Raw genomic sequence first — 22,736 nt, forward strand, 5'->3', positions numbered from 1 at the left:
AATTCTTGAGCTATATGCTCTGCTTATAATATAAAGGTTACAAACTCCCTGAGAGATAAACACTTAAATAGCCATGGTAGTTATCCTTTATTAAGCTCACTGTGGGTGCAGCCTGCTGGGATAAATGTCTTTTGTGCTTTATGTCATTTAATCCTCACAACAAACCTGTGAAAACAGGGCTTGCATTTGTCCTGTATTGTAAGATATCCATTCTTCAAAAATCTGGTTACGTACAACATCGTGTCCTACAAAAAGAATGGTGATAGACAGTGGATGTAGGTGGGGGCTGACTGCTCAAAACCAGGGCAGTTTGGGAACCAGAGCATCAGCAATACAACCACCATCCTGAAAAACAAAAGGTTAAAAGTAAATTGGCTTAAGTGTATGGAAGGTTTAGGTTATTGAGCTTTGGAAACAAAAGCAAACTGCGCTCCCATCAGGGAGCACCCTAGGATAAATCTTTCTAAAGCAGCACAGTGCCTGCATGAGCCAAAATAAGAATGTGGGTGAGAGTTAATCTCAGGGTCACCACCCCACTATTCTGCGTCTTGCTGCATTCAGCTGCATGTTTGTTTCCCTGCTGTCATTCCTCACCCAAAACATTAAGGTGCTGGGGAAAATTATGTATCAATGAAATTTGAAACTGCACTAGCATTATTTTGTTAGTCATGCTCTATCAGCTTATATGTAATAAAGAGGCACCTGTTTAGAAAAATACTCTGCAATAAAATATATTCCAGTATAGTCATGCCCTATAGGTGAGGAAATACCGAGGATATAGGCATTCTTGGAAAGGAGCAGTTTCATTTGCCCTGCCCTTCCCCTTCCTGCCCTATTTTTCTAGTTTTCACACGTAGGGGAGAGACTTGTTTAGGTAGGGGTGTGATTTTAAGCAAAAATAGGGCTAGCAATGTGTTTGTCATTAGGAGGCAATGTAGAAATCAAAAGATTTATTTTGATTGTAATGGTAGAGCTATAGGAAGGCTCTTTTTTCTTATCCTAAGATATCTTAATAAGTTTCATCTCCATTTTTCAGTTATATTGTGTGTTTATTTATTGGTTACCTTAAGTGATATTTACTGTTACCCTGTTCAAACTGTCAGGGAGGTGTCACCAACCCCATCTGCACCGAGGAATGACCGATCCAGAGCTATACTATTACCTAGCAGTGGCAGAGCCTTGCTTTACTTCTTGCCCTCAGGCCTGATTTCAATGGCTCCTACAGAAAGGTAGATGATATTTTATTGCTATTAAGAAAGCTGATAGTACTCATTCCTGTGGGAATAATGCCCTGACTTGATATAGTTGAAATGACTTCCTATTAGTGAGGGTCAAGCTCTATGTTTTTAAAGGGACTCGGTAGTTGGAGCTGTGTGGCATCAGGCAAGATGGATGGGTGGTTTGGACTATGAGCCTTGCATTCGGGCATGCCTGGGTTCATATTGATTTGACTTTCTTAGCAGTTAGGCTACTTAACTTGTCTGATCTCAGTCTCCCGATCTGTAAAATGGGAATAGTAACTGCCCAGAGAGGGCTGTTATGAACAGAAAATAAAATGCAAATGTGAATATATAGTACAGAGCACAGAGTAATGTTTGATTAATAGTTACTATTATTAGTAGTATAATTGGTATTATTAGAATGTTATTTTTAGAAAAAATAGATTATAAAGTCCAAATGGTGCACTTGCAGAAGTTATAAATAAAAATCCACTTGTGAGGTAGAGAATATTTCTCTGTGTTGATGCGTGTATGTACAAATTACTAAAGTGAATTATCTGCCAAGCTGTGTCAAGTAAAATCTTTGTTCTGTATAGTGAAATTTTCAGGAACCAGGGGTCTGTGTGTGCTGTTGTGCATGTTTGTGTGATCCATCACTCGTAAACTCTCTAATAAAAAGAATTGAGAGAACTTAGATTCAATGACAAAAGGACAACAGCGTTCAATTTTCTTACTCCCTTTGCATAGAAATACCTGAAGTACCTACAGTAAAAGATGTATTCATCAAAGTAATGAGCTAGAGAATGGAAAACAATAGGGAATGGGGAGAATAGACTACAAATATATCAACCAGAAGGATACATAGTGCTTTCACTGAACCTCAGTGTTAGACTTCAGATTTCTCAGCATATACATTAATTTCATGGTACTTTCATTGTTTTAGTGGTTGTCTAACTGTTTGTTCTTATCAAAATGGGCATAAGGGTTAGAGAAACATAGACATTACTCAGGTAGATAAAAATTTCCCAGGTACCAAAGTTCGAAATACATGTTTCATGTCCATTATATTTTTAATCAGGGATATGAACTGATGGTCTAAGAGATGTTCTTGATGAATTTTCTTGATAATCAAGACTTAAATGGATTTTACACACACACATATCTAATAATGTCCTTTGATAAAAGCCATCAACTCGGCCTTTGAACCCCAATCAGTGTAAACGCATTCCCCTCAGCAAACTAGACTCACACACGTGGTGGCCTTCGAGGGGACTAGCTCAAGGGTGACTGGAGGATTGTGTATTTCACAGACAAGTGTTCTGACCTATCATTTCTCTCAGCAGGCTGTCCATAGATGCTTTGACTTAAATAGTCTCAGGCAGTAGTTTCTGAAGAAGGTGTGGCGTGGTGATTTGTACCATCAGTTACGGAGAGCTGATCTGTTTGATCAGCAGTAAATCCAGCTGCTACTATTTTTGGTTCCTAACAAAAGTTTATCTTCAAGATGTGAATGCAGGTATATATGCTGGGCCTGTTTTTCTCAGAACAGGACTTGACAAACTATTGAATATACAGGTACACCGAAATAAGTACCCAAGTACCAAAGAGTGAGAAAATAACATGATAAATAATTCAGAAAGAAAAACTACAGTCAGGAAAGTTACTGAAAAATAAGACAAAAATTAGGCAAAGCAAAAATAAAAATGTCCTGATTTGCATAATGGGAATTATCTAATGAAAGGAGCCATGCCAGTTTCTTAAAAGATACCAGCTCACCTTACCCAACTGCACCCCAACCACCACACACACTCTCACAAAATTCTAGAAGATATTACACAACATCTGCTGACTTTGATTGGAAAGCACTGTTATTGCCTCCGGCCATGTTACCAGTGAGTGGATCCCATTTATCATGTGGCTATTCTTATACCTACACCTATTGGTAAGATTCAGTAAAGTAATTGAAATTGTATATTATTATTTAACATCTTGCATGTTTGGGGTGATGGGAAATATCTACTTTGTATTTTTCACTATTTTCCGTTTTTTTTTTTTTTTTGCAATGTGTTTATACTGCTTTAAGACTGAGAAAAAATATTCTAATTTCAGAATAAAATATGGTTCCCATTAGCACTTTTGTTTGGCTTCCAGGCCAAAACAAGTGATTGAGCAGAATGCTGGTTTTCATGGTTGTCTTTTGGAGACACTCTCTGAAATATAAATGGTCTTACCCACACCCCTGATATTTGCTCCTTTTGCAAAGACAGATGCAATAAGCACCCACTGTCCAAATGCACTTCAGATGCTTGAGATTGCTGGCAAGATTGTGGCAGTCAGGCTTCTATGCTTAGCATAAGGATGTTTGTGGGGCATTACAAAATAATATTCAATCACTGAAAAGAAAATTCAAATCATAGTTCAAATGCTGACTTCCAAGTTGGCGGTCTCAAAAAAGGAGTAAAGTTGAGAGACCCCAATTGAATTCGCTGCTTCTATTAAATTTGAACCCTAGAGACACCTTCCTGCAAATACCTTTTCTTGGGGGGAGTGTAGAACAATTCATATTATACATACCCTTCTCCTGACCTGTCTCTTTGAACCCTGCAGGCACTTGACAACTGATGAATAAAATAATATTGTGTGCTCTTGGGGCTATTGCAGACCCTTTTGTGTCTATAAAAGCTCTCATTTTTTCCGACATGGGAGAGGATACAACATGGAGAGAGGCTGTGTAGAATAACTGAGATGGCATGGTCTGAACCCCAGGGGCACTAATGACATTGTAGCCACGGAGCAAAGTTAGAATGTTCTATAATGATGTCATTAGACTCCTGAGAAAGCTAACTTATTGCTGACTAGAATTTCTCTATTACTTTCTCTTTAAAAGAGGAATAAACTCCAGGGTGTATGGCTGTGTGTGGGTATTGACATTGAATATCTGTGCCTCCAGTCACTCTGCCGGAGCCGGCTGACCTTCCTGCTTGCAGTTTAGTCAACTCAGCTGCCCTTTCGATGGAGACAAATGAATTTCCAGGATTATGCAGGTCAGGTCACCTGGGGTCAAAAACTGATTATTCAGTCAGGGCATCACCTCTGTTCTACCTTGGCGTCTTTGAACATTTATTCTTTAGGTTGTGACCTTTGATTTGGTGTCCCAAAATGTTTACCCTGTGAAAGTACATATGCAACTCAAATACAGAGACCCATAGCTGTTGCCTATAACACATTCAAACCCTTCTTCTAGAGGCAGACACCCCAAATGAAAAGTCCAAAACATATACTGAAAGGCAGATTTATGGGGGGGGGGGGCAGAATTAGTAAGACATCAAATACTCAAGACCAAGATTCTGCTGCTTATTGATTTTGTGACCAAGGGCAAGTTGTGTCATCTCTGTGTGTCTCAATTTCCCCTCCTGTAAAGTGGGGACTTCACCAGACCCTCCTTCTTAGATTGGAAGGGTTGAGATGAGTATGCAAAACACTTTGCAAATACTCAGAGATGGTAGGTAGTAGCGTTGATGGATGCAGGAGCAGGAGTAACTCTATCTAGGCTTTTATCAGAGAAGCATGAGTTAACAGAAATGTAATCTTCCAAAACCCAGTATTTGGATTGTGTTTACGTACTAGCTGGCCACATTGTCAGCACTGAAGCTTTTATAAATGTCTCCCTATCAAAACACCACAATCTTTATGTTGTTGGTCTGTTTAAGCTTTAGCCCCAGACAGCTCCAAATTTGCATTCCCCACATTTACATTCCCTATTTCACTGTCTCACAAAACAAATGCAAGAAAGTAAATCTTCAACTTAGAACACCCATTATGTCAAACTGATGTGCTGCCCAGTGAATGGTGGTGGAAAAAAAAAAAAAAGGAACACATCAGCCCAGTCATATGTAAGCCCTCTGAAAATATCAAGTAAGCCCAATGCCAATATGATATAATGAGATTTTTTTTTAAGGGATGTTGTAGTTTAACAAGATTGGCATGGTTTATTAATGGCCTGTGCCTCTTTTGAATTGGGAAGATAAAGTATCTTGTTTCCTGTTGTTTGTTGTGACACAGAAAGACTTTTGCGTACCTGTTGATATTTAAATACATCTGACAATGTTGATTTAACAACAAATTGCCACATGAGGCTCACAAGGAGAGAAGAGAGACAGCTCTTCTCACAAGAGAGACCACCGCCTTCAGACAACAGTGGTCAGTCCAATCTTTACATTGTCAATGTCAGACCTTCTGAAATCATGTATATCCACAGCCTATCCACCCACCAGGGATGATCTATACCCTGGAGGAAGTGAGGTGTTCAACTTCATGCCATTGCCATGTTCAAGTGTCACCAGCATGGACCAGCTTCAATAATGGTATCCCTGGGGTCATTTGAAGGTGACTTACATTTATAGAATGTTAGAATGTTTTTGTTTTTATATGAGTCTGTCTAGACTCCCATATATAGTAATTAAGAGTTATATATTCCATATCTGCTACTTAGAATTTGATGATTTTGTTTCAGAGACTGAATATATTTCTGTCAGTATAATGGAAAAGAAATAATAGTACTTAGCTCAAAGAGGACACATGAAATGTGGTACATGTTCAATATGGAATAAACAGCAGTAGTTGTTGTTAAGTCAGAGAGCAGTGTTCTTATATGTAGAGTCAAAGAAATGTTGTTATGTCACATAGTTCCTTTTATAGGAAATGGTGCTATCCTTTATGTTTCCCATCATCTAGTACTTGTATACTTCTTAGGTTACCTGGGTCATATAGAAATGGCAGAGCTCAGACTGATTTTCAAAACCTTTGGCATATTTACTGATGCCATGCTTCACAATTGGGAATAGGCAATGCTATTTTTAGAAAAAATAATGCCAATCAATCAAAGTCTTAAATTGCTATAAAAACTCATGTGTGTTCACATGGCACATTTGTTGCATACACAGTCAGTGTTTTTCAGAATATGGATGTTTCAAGTATCATTTTAATGACAGGTCCATTATGTGATCTTTGTACTTTTTCCACTTCAGTTATCTTCATTTCAAACTTCAGAGTTTTTTTCTTTCTAATCCAGATTTTTTTCTTTGAAATTAAACCTCTCTATCTCACCACTAACAGCATACTTTATTGATTTTCCTTTGCCAAGTGCTAAAACAATGACCCTACAATTCAGTTCTCAAAAATAAAAAGTGAACACAAGGTCCTTGGTTTATTTAGGAATATACAGTCTCTGTTAGAAAGGGAAATTCAGTATAGCTGCACTTCATTCTAATTTCTAGTACCTCCTACTCAAGAGTACATTGATAAATTGATAAGCAACCTTGAGAATGTGTACAATGCAATATGACAAGTTTAAAACTATTCTGCCACATATAGAATATGCACATTCCTACCTGCCAAGGAGGAGGGTGATTGTGGTTGAGGGATATGAAGTCAGGAATAACTTCCTAGAAAAATTGCAAATAATTGTTTCAGAAGCTAAAATAGCTTTGGGTGACATTTTTATGAAAAGTAACTGCTACCTGTGACTTTACTTTGCATTCATATCTCATAAATGATATGTTTTCAATAATTCACTCTGTCTTTTGCTGGAAAAATCCTTTGTCAAATTAAATATACATTCTCTCATTTCTGGAATGTCCTTGAAAAAGTTGAGGTTATACTAGTCCTTTATTGTGAATCTAATGCTCTTTGTCACCAAGAAAAAGTCAAACTAATTAAACTAAGTAAGACAAGAACACATAGAAATGCCCTCTTAGAGTCAGCTAATGTTGGTAGCTAATTCTTTCAACTAAATGCATGCATGTTGAACAATAGGGGAACTAGCCTTTCAGTGGCCTTTCCATCTGTGGTCTATTCAGATTCTTTTACCAATCACCTTTGAAGGACAAAGGAATGTCATCAAACTCATGTTCCTCTCCTAGTATAACACCTCTGAATACTATATAACAATATTCCAGAATGTTTCCAGTTATCTCTGAGTATAAAATAACCTGAAGTATTTCCCTGTATATAGTTTATTTTTGTTACACTAAGCCCTAAGTAAAATTTTATAAGGCAATATATAAAATATTGAATTTAAATAATTGTATTTATTTTTACCATTATTGAGGCTATTACTCATTGTATCACACATATCTTTATGCAGATATGCAAGAAAATATTTCTCATGACATAATATTGGAAAAGACAGGTTAAAGATTAAATGCATTTGTTTCTCCTTTTTCAGGCATTATTATTTGTATGACTGATAACATTTTTCTCTTTCTATTGGTTGGCCAGCAAATCAGAACTAAACTTTTACTCCCTTCCACCAGAATCAATGCATATTTGTGGCTGATACTCTGAATACTATCATCACCACTGTTTTCTTCATATTTTTCCTACTCTTCTCATCACCGAAAAAGCATCATTATTTATTAAATCTGGCTTTTGAACATAAACCTCTATAAGAAGATTCTAAATGTTTTGGCCCAGACAGTTACAAATTTAAGTTTAAAATATAATTGTAATTAAATAATGTACTATAAACCTACTTATTGATAATATCAGAGATTTTAAGATAGATTTAAATAAAATATGTTTCAGATGATTAATCTCTGTTCCCCTAGACTTAACAGATCCAAGTTACTACATTGTTGATAATGGAAGAAGTGGAAATAGTCTAAATGTGCATCAGTGGGCAACTGAGTGTGTTGAAATATTAATGCAATAAAATAAAATGTAACAAGTAAAATCCTGATGTAGAATAATATTTGAAAACATGGACTAGTCATTGTGATAATAATAAAATTTAAAATGGCAGGCTACAGAGAATAGATTTTAATACACACACCTAATCTAAAGACTAAATTCCTCCCAGGTAAAATTACAACTATCTCCATCAGTGACATGACAGATGCATTTTTTATTTCTTTTATTTTTGTATTTTCTAATAGATTATATACATTGAACATGGTCTGTTTCTACCAGGGAAAGTATTTCTTTTAAAAAGTCAGATATGGTACATTTATTGTTAAATATACATTAAATAATTTCCATCTCAAAATAAGCCATCAAAAAGGGGCTCCTATATAGTCAGTGCAGGTGTATTTTTTACTTCAATGGCTATGATACAGTGTCTGGAGATTGTACAATAATAAGCAGATTCTACAAGCAGAATCATTCTTTTTTTTCCCCCCTGTGTTCCCCTATCCATCTGTGTTTCTGTTATAGCTATCGCCACCGTGAAGTCCACTTATTTATTAATCTTTGATTTCACCCCAAGCCCTCATTAATTTACATTTAACTTGAGGGAATGGGGGAATTCATATTTATATCCTTTAAACATTTGTAGGGTAAGTGTGCAAGTGAGTGAGTGAATGTAAAGAGAAGAAATCCTTGCTGCCAATCAGGCCAGAGTAACAGCAGACAAGACACTTTCTCTCTCAGCCAATTTTCTCGGCTGACTTTGTCTGTATAATTGCCTCAAATCTGTATTTCCTTTACCTATCTAGCTTCAGCCTAAATGTTGAATATTGTATTTTCCCTCAAAGAATGTCAATAAAGATTTTATTTTTTTTCAATTACTGTTGCAGGGAATGTTTCCCTTTAGGAAAACTAGAATTTAATAACTTTTCTTCAGCAAAGTTGACAATCTCTTTATTCTCGCCATGATGACTGTAGTCAATCAGTAGTCAGTTGGAAGCCAAGCTGAACATAAAGTGATTAAAAGAAAACCAAAACACAAATGCACCCTCTTGAAAATCTAATCACATTATAAAGCTCTAAGCATGAGTTATGAGGTAGCTGTGGCTGGCTGGGTTTTGATGAAGTACCTATAATTTCATATCAGCTGCCACAGGACTATTTCCTATAGCCTTTCTGACTTCTCTCTAACTTTAAAATGTGATTTACCCTGTTATCATCTACTTATGCAGACTTCAAGATCTACCTAGGAAAAAATAGTATTAATAATATGTTAAACTGTATTGCTATAAGATACTTATTTTTCCACATTCATATGGTGAAATTCAAGTGATAAAAATAAAATAGGTAATTTATTAGATTTCAAAGTTCTGGCTGTTAAGATAAAAGCATTTTCTCAATTCAGACATCCCGGCATGAATTCATGTTATCAGCAAGTACTATAGATGTACTTCTTTTGAAAATACGGACATTATTTTTATTCAGTTTAGATTAGGAATAATAAGACTTATTTCAAGTTAAAGGAATATGTGATCATGATTAAGTTCAGTGTATTATATTCAAAATTCAACTCCTAACTGGTTTTCTCAACTGGTGCCAAATACAAGTTTTTATTTTAGAAAAGTGTGATTTAATAGGGAAAACCTGAGAAAATAATTTCTTAGGCTGTTTTCCTGTAATGTGTTATTAGAAGTTGATGCTCAATGACAATTAAGCAGTTTAGATTTTCATTTTGCCCAATGAGCTGCAGAAAGAGTTTGATTATATTTATGATGAATCTAAGTTGTAGTCTCTGTCCCCACATGTAGAAACAGGAAAGCTGGTCCTTTGTGCAATGATCAGCCAGGTGAAATTGAGTTCTTTTCTGGGATAAATAGCACTTATGACTTGTGCTTTATCATGGCAGCAGCTCTCTTTCAAGTCAGCTCTTTTCATTGGGAAGATAATCTTTATTATTAAGCGAACACATATCTTATAACCAACTGGTTAAGTACCACAAGTCACTTCTGCATCGCTTTTGTCTTTTCCTTGTCATACTTCAAGACACCGGCTTTAAAGAAGGTATCCTCCAAGCTACAGTGGATATTCCTTCCTAGTGCTCCCATCGGTTTTGCAGCCTGAATATTTAATCAATCTATATCCCTTCAGTCAGTGTTGAAACTCATTTACGTTGGGTGCAGTACTTAACATTGGGGCTAGTGGTAAAGAGATGATGCCACCTATGTATTTATAGAGAAAACAAGTAGAAATACAGGCATTAAGAAAAAGATATATGGGGGACTCTACCTTAGAATAGGTTTAAAAATAAAATTTCCCTGAGAAAAATAATAATAGGGCCAAAACTGAAGGGTCAATAGGAATTCAGGGAAAGAGTTGGGGGAAAGGTTCAGGCAAAAAGGAATTCTAAAGTTTGGGGACAAATAAGGAACTGGTGGTTGAAAGAAAGTCATAGGCAGAAGAGAAAGCTACAAATGATGCAGGGGCACTTAGGAGGACAAAGTACTGGAAAGGCTGCTATGTTACAGTTAGGACGTCATGTTAAGGACAGAGAAATATAGCGATTATCTATTATGCATAGTGGCATGGGGAGATCCACTGTTCAGGAAGTCCAAGATGTGGAAAACAAGAGCACAGGCAGAACTAGTCATGACTTTGTGGGCACTTTCTGCCACTTGATGTGGTGGCCCTGCAGAGACAAAGCACTGAGCAGGTGCCCATAATGCCCAGGAGGTGGCAATGCCAGGACTTTGAGATCCAAACACATCTCTAACTTACATATACCTTTGTCATTCTGAATCACAATGACTTATTTTGTACCATCCCTAAGCCTTTGACAGGCATGTTTTATAAACCCAGTATCTAACTCACTACTCCACACATTTTAGGTGGTTGGTACATATTAAGGAATAAAGCTCAATTGCTTCTGTGTTGTGAATTATCTTTCAGTGATGTTTACTACCTTTGTGCCTCTAGAAAGGAATTTTGCAAAAATTGTAACAAAAGGAAGTTGTGATTTAAGTTACTGTCATGTTTTTTTAAACTCAATTTTCTGTTTTTACATTTTCAAACAATGATGTTAAACTTCAAAAGTTTTTACTTGATAATTATACATTTTTTAATTGTTGAATTCAAACACATAGCCCAAAGCAAACTTCTAATAGCAATGAATCATTTTAGAATTTTTCACGCATTTATATACACATTTGTCTATATTTTCTTTTATTAACAAAAAAGTCCTTATGAACTACACATAGTTCTGAAACTTCCCTTTTTTCTAAAAGCATTGTCATAGATATCTTTCCATTTACACTGTATGTCTTAGCTCTTTTCTTTAATACCTATACAGCTTTTCCAAAGAAGGAGGCATTTCCCTACTGATGGGCTTATTTAACTTAGATTTATGTTATTCAGTGTAATAAACAATGCTGAAATGGACATCTATGTACATTAGATTTATGTTATTCAGTATAATAAACAATGCTGAAATGGACATCTATGTACATAAGCTTAATTTTTATAGGACAGATGCCTAGAATTAAATTTAATGGGTTAGAGGATGCACACACACACACACACACATCAGTGTTCTGTGTGTTTATATACATATGTATATACATACCTATATAGGTATATATAGACATATATCTGCATGTGTATGTATGTAATGCATGTAACACATACATACTAATATATGTTCAAATTACCCTCCATAAAACATTGTGCCAACTTTATTCTCTCACCAGTAGTTCAAGAGTACACAGTTTTCTATATCCTTAATCAAAACTTGCCAAGATAAAAGAAAAAGATCTTCCTCTCTATCAGTTTTGTACAGTGTTTAGGTAATATCCTAGACCTCACTTCCAAATCACTTATTCACTCCACACTGTCCTTTCTGCCTTTCTGGAATCCAAACCTCTGTTAGATGGGTTACTGCTATTTTTGTTCAGAGAGAGAAAGAGCTTAAAGACAAAGAGAGAATGATTTTTCTTAGAGCCTGTTGTTATGGATGCAATATTCTCTTTCACTTCGCTGTAGTTAATAATTATGAGCAATTTTGACTGATTCTTTTTGGTTTCTGGCAAGTTCTTTCCTTTGAGATTGGCATTTCTCTTTCTTCATAACATTGGCATCCTTAAGAATGGTGATTCTTTGTTGATCATTCCTGTCTACAGGTAATCAATCAGGAGAAAGAGCTCACATAGAAGGCAGCTCTGCCTCTTTAGGAGACTTCTCTGGAATGAGATGTCTTTTAGTATAGTCTCCTGTACTAATGAATAGTGTATTTGTAACTACATTTCTTTCTTAGCAGTTATCATTATCTGTATTAATTACTTATATTTTTTGGGTGGCTATCTATTGTCTGTGTCTGCCATAGCTGTTACAGATAGGTCTATGTCTCTCTCTTACACCCTCAGTATCAGAGATAGGAAAGCCAAAAAAAAAGATATTTCTTTGACTGCCATTTATATTTACTTCGGTCTAGTTGCTCTAAGAAAAAAAATGGTTCCTATGATGTCATTTGTCTTCCTGGTTGTGCAGATACCACCCCTCTTAGGAGAACAAAGTTCATGAGAAATAGAAATAATGTCTTTTATGTTTATCATTAAAAACTAGAAGGTGTTGTTATTGTTACATACACATCTGCTTGACTGTAATGGGATCCCCGAAGTTGCTGATAATTGGGTTTATGTGAGGGAATAAATACAAGCAGCATTAGAAATAACATTGTAATTTTGTCCATGCCTCAAAGAGAATGGTTTCCTGAGATAGGGAAAGCCATATTTGTCAGACATGAAATTTATGTTCCTATGAAAGGGGCACCTGACATTATAATGAAACTCACAAAAATGTGTAAAGAGGTTTGGAAGAAAACAGAATGTTCCAAAGTGTAGAAATAATTGATGGAATCATAATAATGCTAATTTTAATAATAATCCATCTATGAATGACCTGCCAACTTCACTCTCTACCACATTGTACTCTTATTTATGATGATTCTAATGCAATTGGAAGTACTTTTAAATTAAAAATTCATGCTGCACTTGGCTAAAAGAAATGCCTCTTCAGTAGCTGGGTACTCGTGGTGTTTGCCTGTGGCTTCCTAAGCTTTAGAAAAGGACAAATCATACAATCCATGTGGATGTGGCAGTGGGACAAACCAGGGGGTCTGCTCTTGCAGCTGCAAGGGGATCACCAGGGCCAGCACATCTTCTGCAGTCATAATTCAGTGACAGGATCCTGACCAACACTGAGATTTATTTTAATGAGGAGAAACAGAGTATAAACCCAATCCTTTCTGGAGAGGTCTTTAACACCCACTGGATTCTTCTCCATGAGACAGATGGCCTCAGCCTTGGCTACCTGTCCCAATTGGTTGATAGTCTTTCCAAATGATGCTGTCTGGCTCCTGGTTCTCATGTGCATAAGCACCAGAGTAGCTTTGTCTAGACATTGGAATAGAAGAATGTATTGTGGAAACTCCCAGTTCATTCCCTGTGCCTTCAAGCATCAAATATGCAGCATTTTGTATCTGCCTGATCAAGGAAGAGGGCATACACTGACATTTCTTTCTTGGTGCAAATGACAAAATACACTAGCAGCAGCCTCCCTGGTGGCGTGAGGGGTTAAGTCTCAGCACTATGAAGCTATTGGCAGTCACCGCAGTGTGAGTTCAATCCCTGGCCAGGGAGCTGACCCACATGGCACGGCAGACCTCTCCTGTCTCATCTGCTGCTCCCCTCAGCAGTGTATTTCAGTAGATCTGCCAGTTCTGCTACCCACTCTGACTGTGGTGAATCCTCTCACCACCCCCCTACACACACACATAATTATGGCCTATACCCCCATTCCTGTACTCATAAATAAATAAATCTTTAAAAAAAAAATGCACCAGCAGAATGAATCTGCAACAGTTGAAGAGATCTTATATCCTTAGATAAAGAATTTGAATTGTCTTTAAAGAAATTTTCCTCAACATGTGAGTACTTTGTATGTGCCAAGTGGGAAACAATGGAATAACTTAAAATATTTTATTGTAAGAACAAAGCATGCTATATGCTATCTTAAGGATGTATTATTTACTTCTATCACCAGAAATCCCTTTCCCATTAATTTTAAAAATAATTAGTACTTGTAACAGCCATAATAAAAATATCTATTTTTATCGAACACCTTCTGTACTGAAGCATCCTCACATGATTATCTCAGTTAATCTATGAAAGCTCTATTAATAAATATCCAGGTTCTATGAATATCACCCTAGTGTAGATGCAAGACTGATGTATGTAGCACTAAAGCCATTAGTGCAATATGGCTAAAGCCATTCTACATCGCTGATAAGTGGAAAAGCCAAATTCTAACCCAAAGGACATCTTATGATCTAGATCACCAGCTTCTACTGGTACTCAGTGCTGTCTTGGAGGATCCCATTCTAGGGGGACCTCAGGTGGAATTGTTATTCATCAATAATTAAGCCTGCCTTCTCATTACTGCCAAACTTTGCAGCTTCAGAAACCAATTTGAAAAGAAAACTATGGAATGTTTGTACTTTTGAATATAAATAGTATTTTTGAAAAGTGCCTAAAATATATAATTTAAGTGGAAAAAATGAAACCAGCTGTCAAAATTAAAAGTTGCTCTTCTTTTAATTTCCATATACTCCATACCTGCCATGCTAAGTAAACTCTGCTCATACCCCTACATGCAATTCTGGTTTATTCCATCTTAAATCAATCAAGCAATATTTTCTCCCCCACCCCTCACCCCTCTAACCTTTATTTTTCGCTTTTTAATTTTACTCTTTCCTATGGAATCCCTGAGATGATCTTTTAAATACTGTTGGGAGGAAATGCATGTTCAATATCTCAGTGGTTCGTATTTCTGGTTCATCGCACCATCAGTAATTCTTTTTCAGAGAATTTTCACTCCTACATATTGCACTTATAACTTTCTACCTGGTCCCAATGCCCACAAAAATATTGTAAAAACATAAAAACTTTTTAAAGCAGAACTCTTCATTATGATTTAATTGTAAACTACTTTATCGGGAGAATCATGCAGTTGACAATTACAATAGGTGAGTCATCCATGATGACATAGTAGCCTGTACATGACAGGTGATGCAAAAAAAAAAAAAAAATGTTGTGTCCCTGCTGTCAATATACAGCGTGCATTTACCATTTGAAAAATGGGTAAATGATGTACAGAGGATGGAACACCAAGGCTGAATGAGAGCATCTTTAAGTTTGTTCAATGAAGAGTTATGGTTGATAACCAGCTTGTATAATCAGATAGTGATCAGTCTGTGGAATGAGGTAACCTGAGTACAAATCTGCAATGACCACCAGTGGTAGCATTACCTTGAGTAAGTCAGTTACCATATGTCAGCCTCAGTGTCCTCATCTGTAAAATGGGGACAATAAGTATATGTTTATCATATGATTGTTGTAAGTTAAATTATACGTTAAGCAGTTAGAATAGCATCTGACACAGAGAAAGACTTGGGACACGTTTACTTACTGTTACTGCTTTCCAAGACCCACTTACACATCTTCTGGCAAAGGACATCTTTGTAAAGATACATTCAGTACACACACATGAGAAGGGTAGGCCAGCTCAACTCCTTAATGCAGATTCTTGCTTTTACAATGAAAAAGATGGTTTTATGTAGAGTCTATGACTTTTTTTATCCTTAATGTTTCGGATTAGAGAAATGAAAAGTCACTTGGATGAATAATGATGCATGTCTTTATGACTTAAGTGTTTAAGGAGCTGAGGCACATTTGTTAGGATTTATTTCCCCTCAGGCATCCATTCCACAGTCCAAAGGTTGCTATGTGTTTACCTGAAAGGACTATTTTCTCCAGGTAGTGTCTGCATAGCAGTTACTTTGATTGAATGAGGGCTTTAAAAATGGAAACATGTTTACAGAGTAGAAAGACAGGTAGGTCTCAGCTTAAGTGGGACCTGATGAGTTTCTATGGCAACCTCATTCAGTACCATAAGGGCCAGTCTCATGGAATGAGATGACATCCAGAGATGTGTTCTGGAATTTTCTTGATGGTCACCCTAACTATTGAAAGTAAGAAAGACATAGGACAGATCTACCACTGTAGCTTTACTGAGATGTGAAGCCATTCAAGGAGTTGATGCTTTAGATATTAAAGTATATGGACCTTTAGGAAATGAAACTAAAGACATCTTGATATATGGGAGATTCCTCAGCTTAAAAGCCCTACTTCTCATTTGCTAAGTACCTAATCCAAAATATCCCAATCTGATAAACACATTTCTTTTTTTTTAAGATTTATGTATTTATGCATACAAGAACTGGGGTACAGGCCAGAGGTGTGGGGGATGAGAGGATTCACCAGAGATAGAGTAGGAAACAGAACAGGAGGACTGACTGAAATATACTGCTGAGGGGAGCAGCAGGCGAGACAGGAGAGGTCTGTGGGTAGCTGCCTGGCCAGGGATTGAACTCATGCTGCAGTGGCTGCAGATAGTTTCATAGGTTGCATCTTAATCCCTTGTGCCACCAAGGATGCCCTGATAAGCAAATTTCTGCTTCTTGAAAAATAGTAGTCAAATTTAAAAACACATCACCAGACATGTGTTGTTAACAAAGAGTATATCTGGAACAGAGAGGAAGTTATGTCTCTGCTTTAATTTTTTTTGATTTTTTTTTTTTTATGCATACAAGAGCTGAGGTACAGGCCAGAGGTTTGTGGGGGGTGAGATTGTACACCAGAGACAGAGAGGGGAACAGAACAGGCAGATCGACTGAAATGCACTGCTGAGGGGAGCAGCAGGCAAGTCAGGAGAGGTCTGCTGCACCATGTGGGTTGCTCCCTGTCCAGGAATCAAACTTGTGCTTGCAGTGACTGCAGATAGCTACATAGGTTGCGTCTTAACCCCTTGTGTCACCAGGTAGGCCCTCTGCTTTAATTTTGCTGTTGATGCTTAGTGATTATTCTCTGGTGATCTCAGAAAAAATGGAAAATAAGCAATGTTTGATTTGTTTAAGCCGATCATTTTCTAAATAAAAATGGCATCCATGTAACATTTATTTATATATTTAGAGCATTGAAAAATTTGTCATCTATATATTTATTCCATATAATTGTCAGTATATTTTTAAATTATGCATATGCTTGAAGTTTACAGATGACTGTTTTCTAAAAGAGAGAAAAGCAACTTGACTTTCATCATAAAGTAGAAGAGGGCAAAATGGAAACACTGGTTAGGGGACTGATTTATTTCCTGACTTATCAGGGAAAACTCTCCCTAAGTACCTAGTATTTTCTCTGTTCTCTGGTCATGTTGATCGATACATGATTTTGTTCGCTTACTGTGCTAACACTGAAGTTGAGAGTTCACAGATGTTTCTGTTAAGGTATTTTAGGAGAAATCCTAAGTGATCAAGTACTGTGAGTTTAAGACTTAAAAAAAATTAAGCCATATTATCCAGTCAATTACACACTATTTATAGAGGCAGAATTCAGTATGGCAAAAGCATGTGAAAATTTCCTCCTTCTTCTCCCTTCCCTTCTTCTTTTCAAATGGTACATTTTTGTATGTGTGAGAAAACATTAGAATAAACAAATAAGCCAAGAAAAAAAAATCACTTGCAAAGCGCCTGTAATCTTAACCATTTAGCAAGAATCACTATCAACATTGTGAGAAATATGCTTCCAGGGCTTAATTTACAATTATATGTAATAAAAATTAAAACAATAATAATATTTATGTAACACTCTTGTGGCAGGCACTTTTTTAAATGCTTTACAGTCAGTCTTCTAAAGATCCCCATGAACTAGGTACAATATATATATTTTTTTAATGAATACTCTGAATAACAGAGCATATTTATTTATTTTTTTAAATAAATTTTATTTTTATATTCCCCATACAATTGCAACCCCCTTATTGTGACCCCAATCCCTCCCCTCCCCACCCCCTAACCCCTATAGAGTGTCTCTGGTTCATAGTTTTTTGTTGATTTTGATTTTCACTTTCTTATAGTTATTCTTTTTCCAGGTCCCTTATTTAAGTTTTCTAGATTCCTGCTATGAGTGAGACCATCCGGTATTTTTCTTTTTCTTTCTGGCTTATTTTGCTGAGCATGATCCCTTCCAGCGCCATCCATGTTGCTGCAAATTGCATGTGTTTGTCTTTTTTGAATGCTGAGTAATATTCCATGGTATATATGTACCACATCTTCTTGATCCAGGTATGATATTATTAACACTTTTGATACCTGGAGAAACAGGACAGAGACAGGCAGGGGACTTCAACAAGATTAGGAATGTAGAGAGAGCAGTTCTAGAGCCAAAATCTGAGAATAACCCCACTCAAGACCCCTGTTCCTTACCACTCTGTCATAGCACCTTTCAGTGTATTTTGAAACAAAAGAGGCATCATATTGTTTTATCATTGTTTTCACTTTCTCTTTGGTAAACTTTCCCTTTGTTGCTCTATTTTCTTTAATGACATCATTTTTTTCCTGATTCTCCTTGTGACTCCCTCTGAAAAGGCATGCATGCGTCGTGTATTTAAACGATCCCCTGTTGTTGTACACGTAGGATGTGTCACATTGTAGATGGTTACTTAATTGAGAATTTCCATCTGTGTCCTCAAAACAGTAGTGTTGCAACTAACTCATGTACCAACTTTATTTGAAAAACAAAACAGATTGCATGTTGCAAGACAGAGCTGCTGGCAAAATACTCCATCGTGTCAGATTTATACAAACCCATCTCCTGTGTATTTCACCATGTCCTAGAAAACTGAAAACCATGAAAACAAGTACTCATATTTTAAGGAACTCAATGACAGCTGATAAAATATTACATTTTTTGTAGCAATTTTTACATAAAGCTTCCACCTTAAAGAAATGAATTTGATGGGACTAGGTGGTAATTTTTTAACACAAGCAGTGACAAAATAAACACCATCTGGTAGTATTGACTTATTCCACAGTATTCTCATGCTGGGTGATTTTATTTCACTTTTTTCACAAATGGTTAATGACACATCTGGTAGTCAGCGAAGGTACACTTTGGGTGATTAAATATGGTCATAAGTTTACACAAAATGCTAACAGAACACTTTTCTCACTTTCTGTTACAACCAATGGGACATGAGCCCCTGGCTAGTTGCTCATTTTAAACCTTGTGCAAAATTGTCTGTTTGGCAATAATTGAACCTTTGGAACACTTTGTGTTATTTTTGGGTCTTCTGAGAAGTAATCCAAGACGGGATTCAATATACATGGGGTTTATCTGGGGGAATACCACCAAACACTACAGAGAGTTGGTAGAGAAGGTGGGGAAGGTAATGTCAATCTGACCCCAGTGACTGGAGAGAGGGATAGGAGAATGGGTAGAAGAGTCTCAGGCTGGCAGTGCATTCTAAAATGGAGGGTTTAGGAGCCAACATTATCCATCAGAGGCTTTCCCATGCCTCTCAGAAATGGGCATGGATTAGTGTCTCCCTGGACTTAGTCAGTGACTTACTGCAGCTCATGAAAAGTCTAACCTCAACACAAATACAGTGGTAGATCCAAGTGAGACAGCAACCATGGCCCTTCGTCAATTCTATTCTCAAAGAAGGAGATCTGTGGGGAGCATTTGCATGTTACCATAAATGCCTACACAGAAATGACAGAGAGATGAGATAAGCACTTCATTTACTTATTTCTGCATGTCTTTTTTAAAAAAATAGAAAATGCAGTACTTGAAGTAATCTCTCCTCCATGATTTTTTCCCATTTGTCTCCAGCACAGGTTTAGCGTAGTTAGAAAGGTGGGTCCTGTTTATTTTTTTAATGGAAGAAAGATTGGTTTGTGATATATGTTTCAGGTATACAGCCTTACAACTTGTCACTGTATATGGAATGTTATGTTCACCACTGAAAGTCTAGTTTCCATCCAGTCCATATAATTGACCCCTTTTATCTGACTTATCCACCCACTTCCCTTTTCCCATCTGGTATTTTGTTATTAAAGTCTGAGAGTTTGTTTTTGTTTTGTTTTGTTCATTCATGTTTCATTTCTTTATCTTACATATATGAGTGAAACCATACTGTATTATTTTTTTCTGACTGATTTCACTTAGCACAGTCCCTTCTAGATCTATCCATGTTGTTGCAAGTGGCAGAAGTTTACCTTTTTATAGCTTAATAGTAGTCCATTGTGTATATTGATGCCACATCTTTTTATCCATTCATCCATCAGTGGATACTTAGCCAACACATGACTCCTGTAAATAATGCTGACATGAATATATTCTTTGTATGAATAGAAGCTCAATAGCTGGATTATGTGTTATTTCTATTCTTAATTTTCTGAGGAATTTCCATACCATTTTCCAAAGTGGCTGCACCAATTTAAATTCAGCTGGGCCATGTTTTGATTAAATTATGTCAGCCCAGGGAAAGAGAAGAGTGCTTAACAGAGTTCTTACCTCTTCATCTGCTCTATGCAAAATCCTCAAGGGCTCCACTGCTGGTGGCATAATTTTGCTTTGGGTAGAAATTGTTCACTTGGTTTGCTATAATCCTTCACCCATGAACCTGGGCCCCCTCCTCTATTTGAATAGAAAAATCCTCTGGGAATGGGAGAGATGGAATTTAGGAAAGAATGACTTTTTTCCTTTCAAAACCCAAAACATTTTCTGAAGGGCAGAAAAAAAAAATGGATTGTGTGTTATGTGAGCCTTTCCCCTATGCCAGCCTTTCAGATTGTCATCTTCTTTAATTTTTACAAGCTTCTGAGGAAAGAAGGGTTATGTTTTGTTTGTGTTAAGGGTTTGTTTTCTTTGTTTTTGAACAGAAGAGTAAAGTGGCGATTGGAAAGGTCTGGTTCCTTTTGTGATCACAGATTGGGGATTTAAATGTTTGTTTTCTGTTAAATTCATGTATAGAATAGACTTGACAGATAGTTTTTCAGTTCTGCCTGTCACTTTATTTGGGAAGCACTTCTACTTGTACAGATATCTTTCTTTACATCCTGAAGAGGATAGACCTGCATTCTATTTCTATTTTCACTACTAAGGATTTATGTGATTGTAAATTAGTCATTATCTTCCCCTAGCCTGGATTGTTTTTATCTTAAGAAAGGATATTGGATTTGTAGTATTTACCACATTTCAGCCATTTTTAATCACTATTATTTTTGTTGTATCTATAATGCCTTCTATAGTTAATTTGCTCGATATTTTTAAGACATTTCTCCCTTTAACTTAAATGTATTTAAAATGAGAATGTTATATTACTGTTTAGAATGGAAAAAAAAATAGCAAATAGAATCTTATATACACATGTAATTTTAACTAAGCATAGCATATATAGAAATAAATATACATGACATATATAAGTATGTGCATATAGCATGAGGTGTATGTAAGGAATGCAAAGTGTGAAGACTAGCAACAAACTAAGAACTTTCCTCCTTAATTAAGGTAATCAGGGCCTCCCCGGTGGCGCAGCGGTTGAGCACTGGGTTGCGAAGCTGTCTGCAGCCTCAGCAACACCGGTTCTATCCCCGGCTGCTCCCACATGGCGCGCAGACCTCTCCTGCCACCTGCTGCTCCCCTCAGCAGTGTACTTCGGTCCTTCTGCCTGCTCTGCTCCCCGCTCTGGCTCTGGTCAATTCTCTCACTCTCCCGCGCTTCTGACTGTACCCAGTGCTTGTATAAATAAATCTTAAAAAAATTTAAAGTAGGCCTCCCCGGTGGCGCAGCGGTTGAGCGCTGGGTTGCGAAGCTGCCCGCAGCCACTGTGGCGCCGGTTCGATCCCCGGCTGCTCCCCGGCCACCGGAGGAGGGTCCATATGGCGCGCAGACCTCTCCTGCCGCCCGCTGCTCCCTCAGCAGTGTACTTCGGTCCTTCTGCCTGCTCTGCTCCCCACTCTGGCTCTGGTGAATTCTCTCACCCTCCCGCGCTTCTGACTGTACCCAGTGCTTGTATAAACAAAACAAACAAACAAAATAAATAAATAAATAAAACCTGCCTCTATAAATAAAAAAAAAAAAAAAAAAAAAAAAAAATTTAAAGTAATCGGAAAATTTGATGTAAAATTGAAAACAAAGTTTTTCCAGTGAGAATTTTCTGAAGACCCAATCTTGTTTGATACTTTGGATCAATGTCAATGACACTTTGACACCTAATATCATTTTGTGGGTGGCCCTTGTCCTACACTTTGGAAGACCCTGGGGAAATGGTTTGTAATATCCAATCAACCTCATGCCCTGCGATTTCCACAGTCCCCACCGTCTTCACCTGTCTCCTTTTCCTTCATCTTTTCAATTGAAAACTTTGTAAGAACTATTAATCCTCTGACTGCAAACATTCTTTTTTATAGTTTGGCTCACAGGTAGTAAAAATAAGACTTAGAACAAATAAGAGCAATTCCTTCCTGTTGCTCTGGGAGGTAGGGACAAGGAGGTAGGCAGAGTCAGATAGGTAAGCAAAGGTCTGAGAATGCAACCATGCCTGCCACCAGGGCCTTTTACCCCTGTGAGAGCAGATTAAATAATGTGTAGATGCCCATGGAGCTGAGGACCTGCACCATATCATCCCCCATCTCTCCAGACCTCTTGTGCTACCCCAACCCCAGCTCCCTATTCTTGTAGCAGATGAACCCCTTACTGCATTTTATCTGATGGCATTTTAGAAAGAGCATGGACATGCAGTGAAACAGAACTTGGTTCAAGTCCCAGCTTCCCCCACATCAGGACAGGGATGTAGTGGGTTCTTGGTTGGTGGGAGACCTAGGATTTCTCCCAGGGGAATCTCTGGGGAGATGATGGGGGGAAGACAGCACAGGCAGAA

At 37.2% G+C, this 22,736-nt stretch overlaps 1 protein-coding gene across 6 annotated transcripts in view; it reads left to right on the top strand.

Moving 5' to 3' along the window:
* TENM2 (teneurin transmembrane protein 2) overlaps positions 1–22,736 on the top strand; it is a 3,493,894-nt gene that overhangs the window by 2,955,546 nt on the left and 515,612 nt on the right. The window lies entirely within an intron of this gene.

This window comes from Talpa occidentalis, unplaced genomic scaffold, assembly GCF_014898055.3.
Source record: "Talpa occidentalis isolate TD23 unplaced genomic scaffold, MPIMG_talOcc4v2.1 talOcc4.9, whole genome shotgun sequence".
Classification (NCBI taxonomy): Eukaryota; Metazoa; Chordata; class Mammalia; order Eulipotyphla; family Talpidae; genus Talpa; species Talpa occidentalis.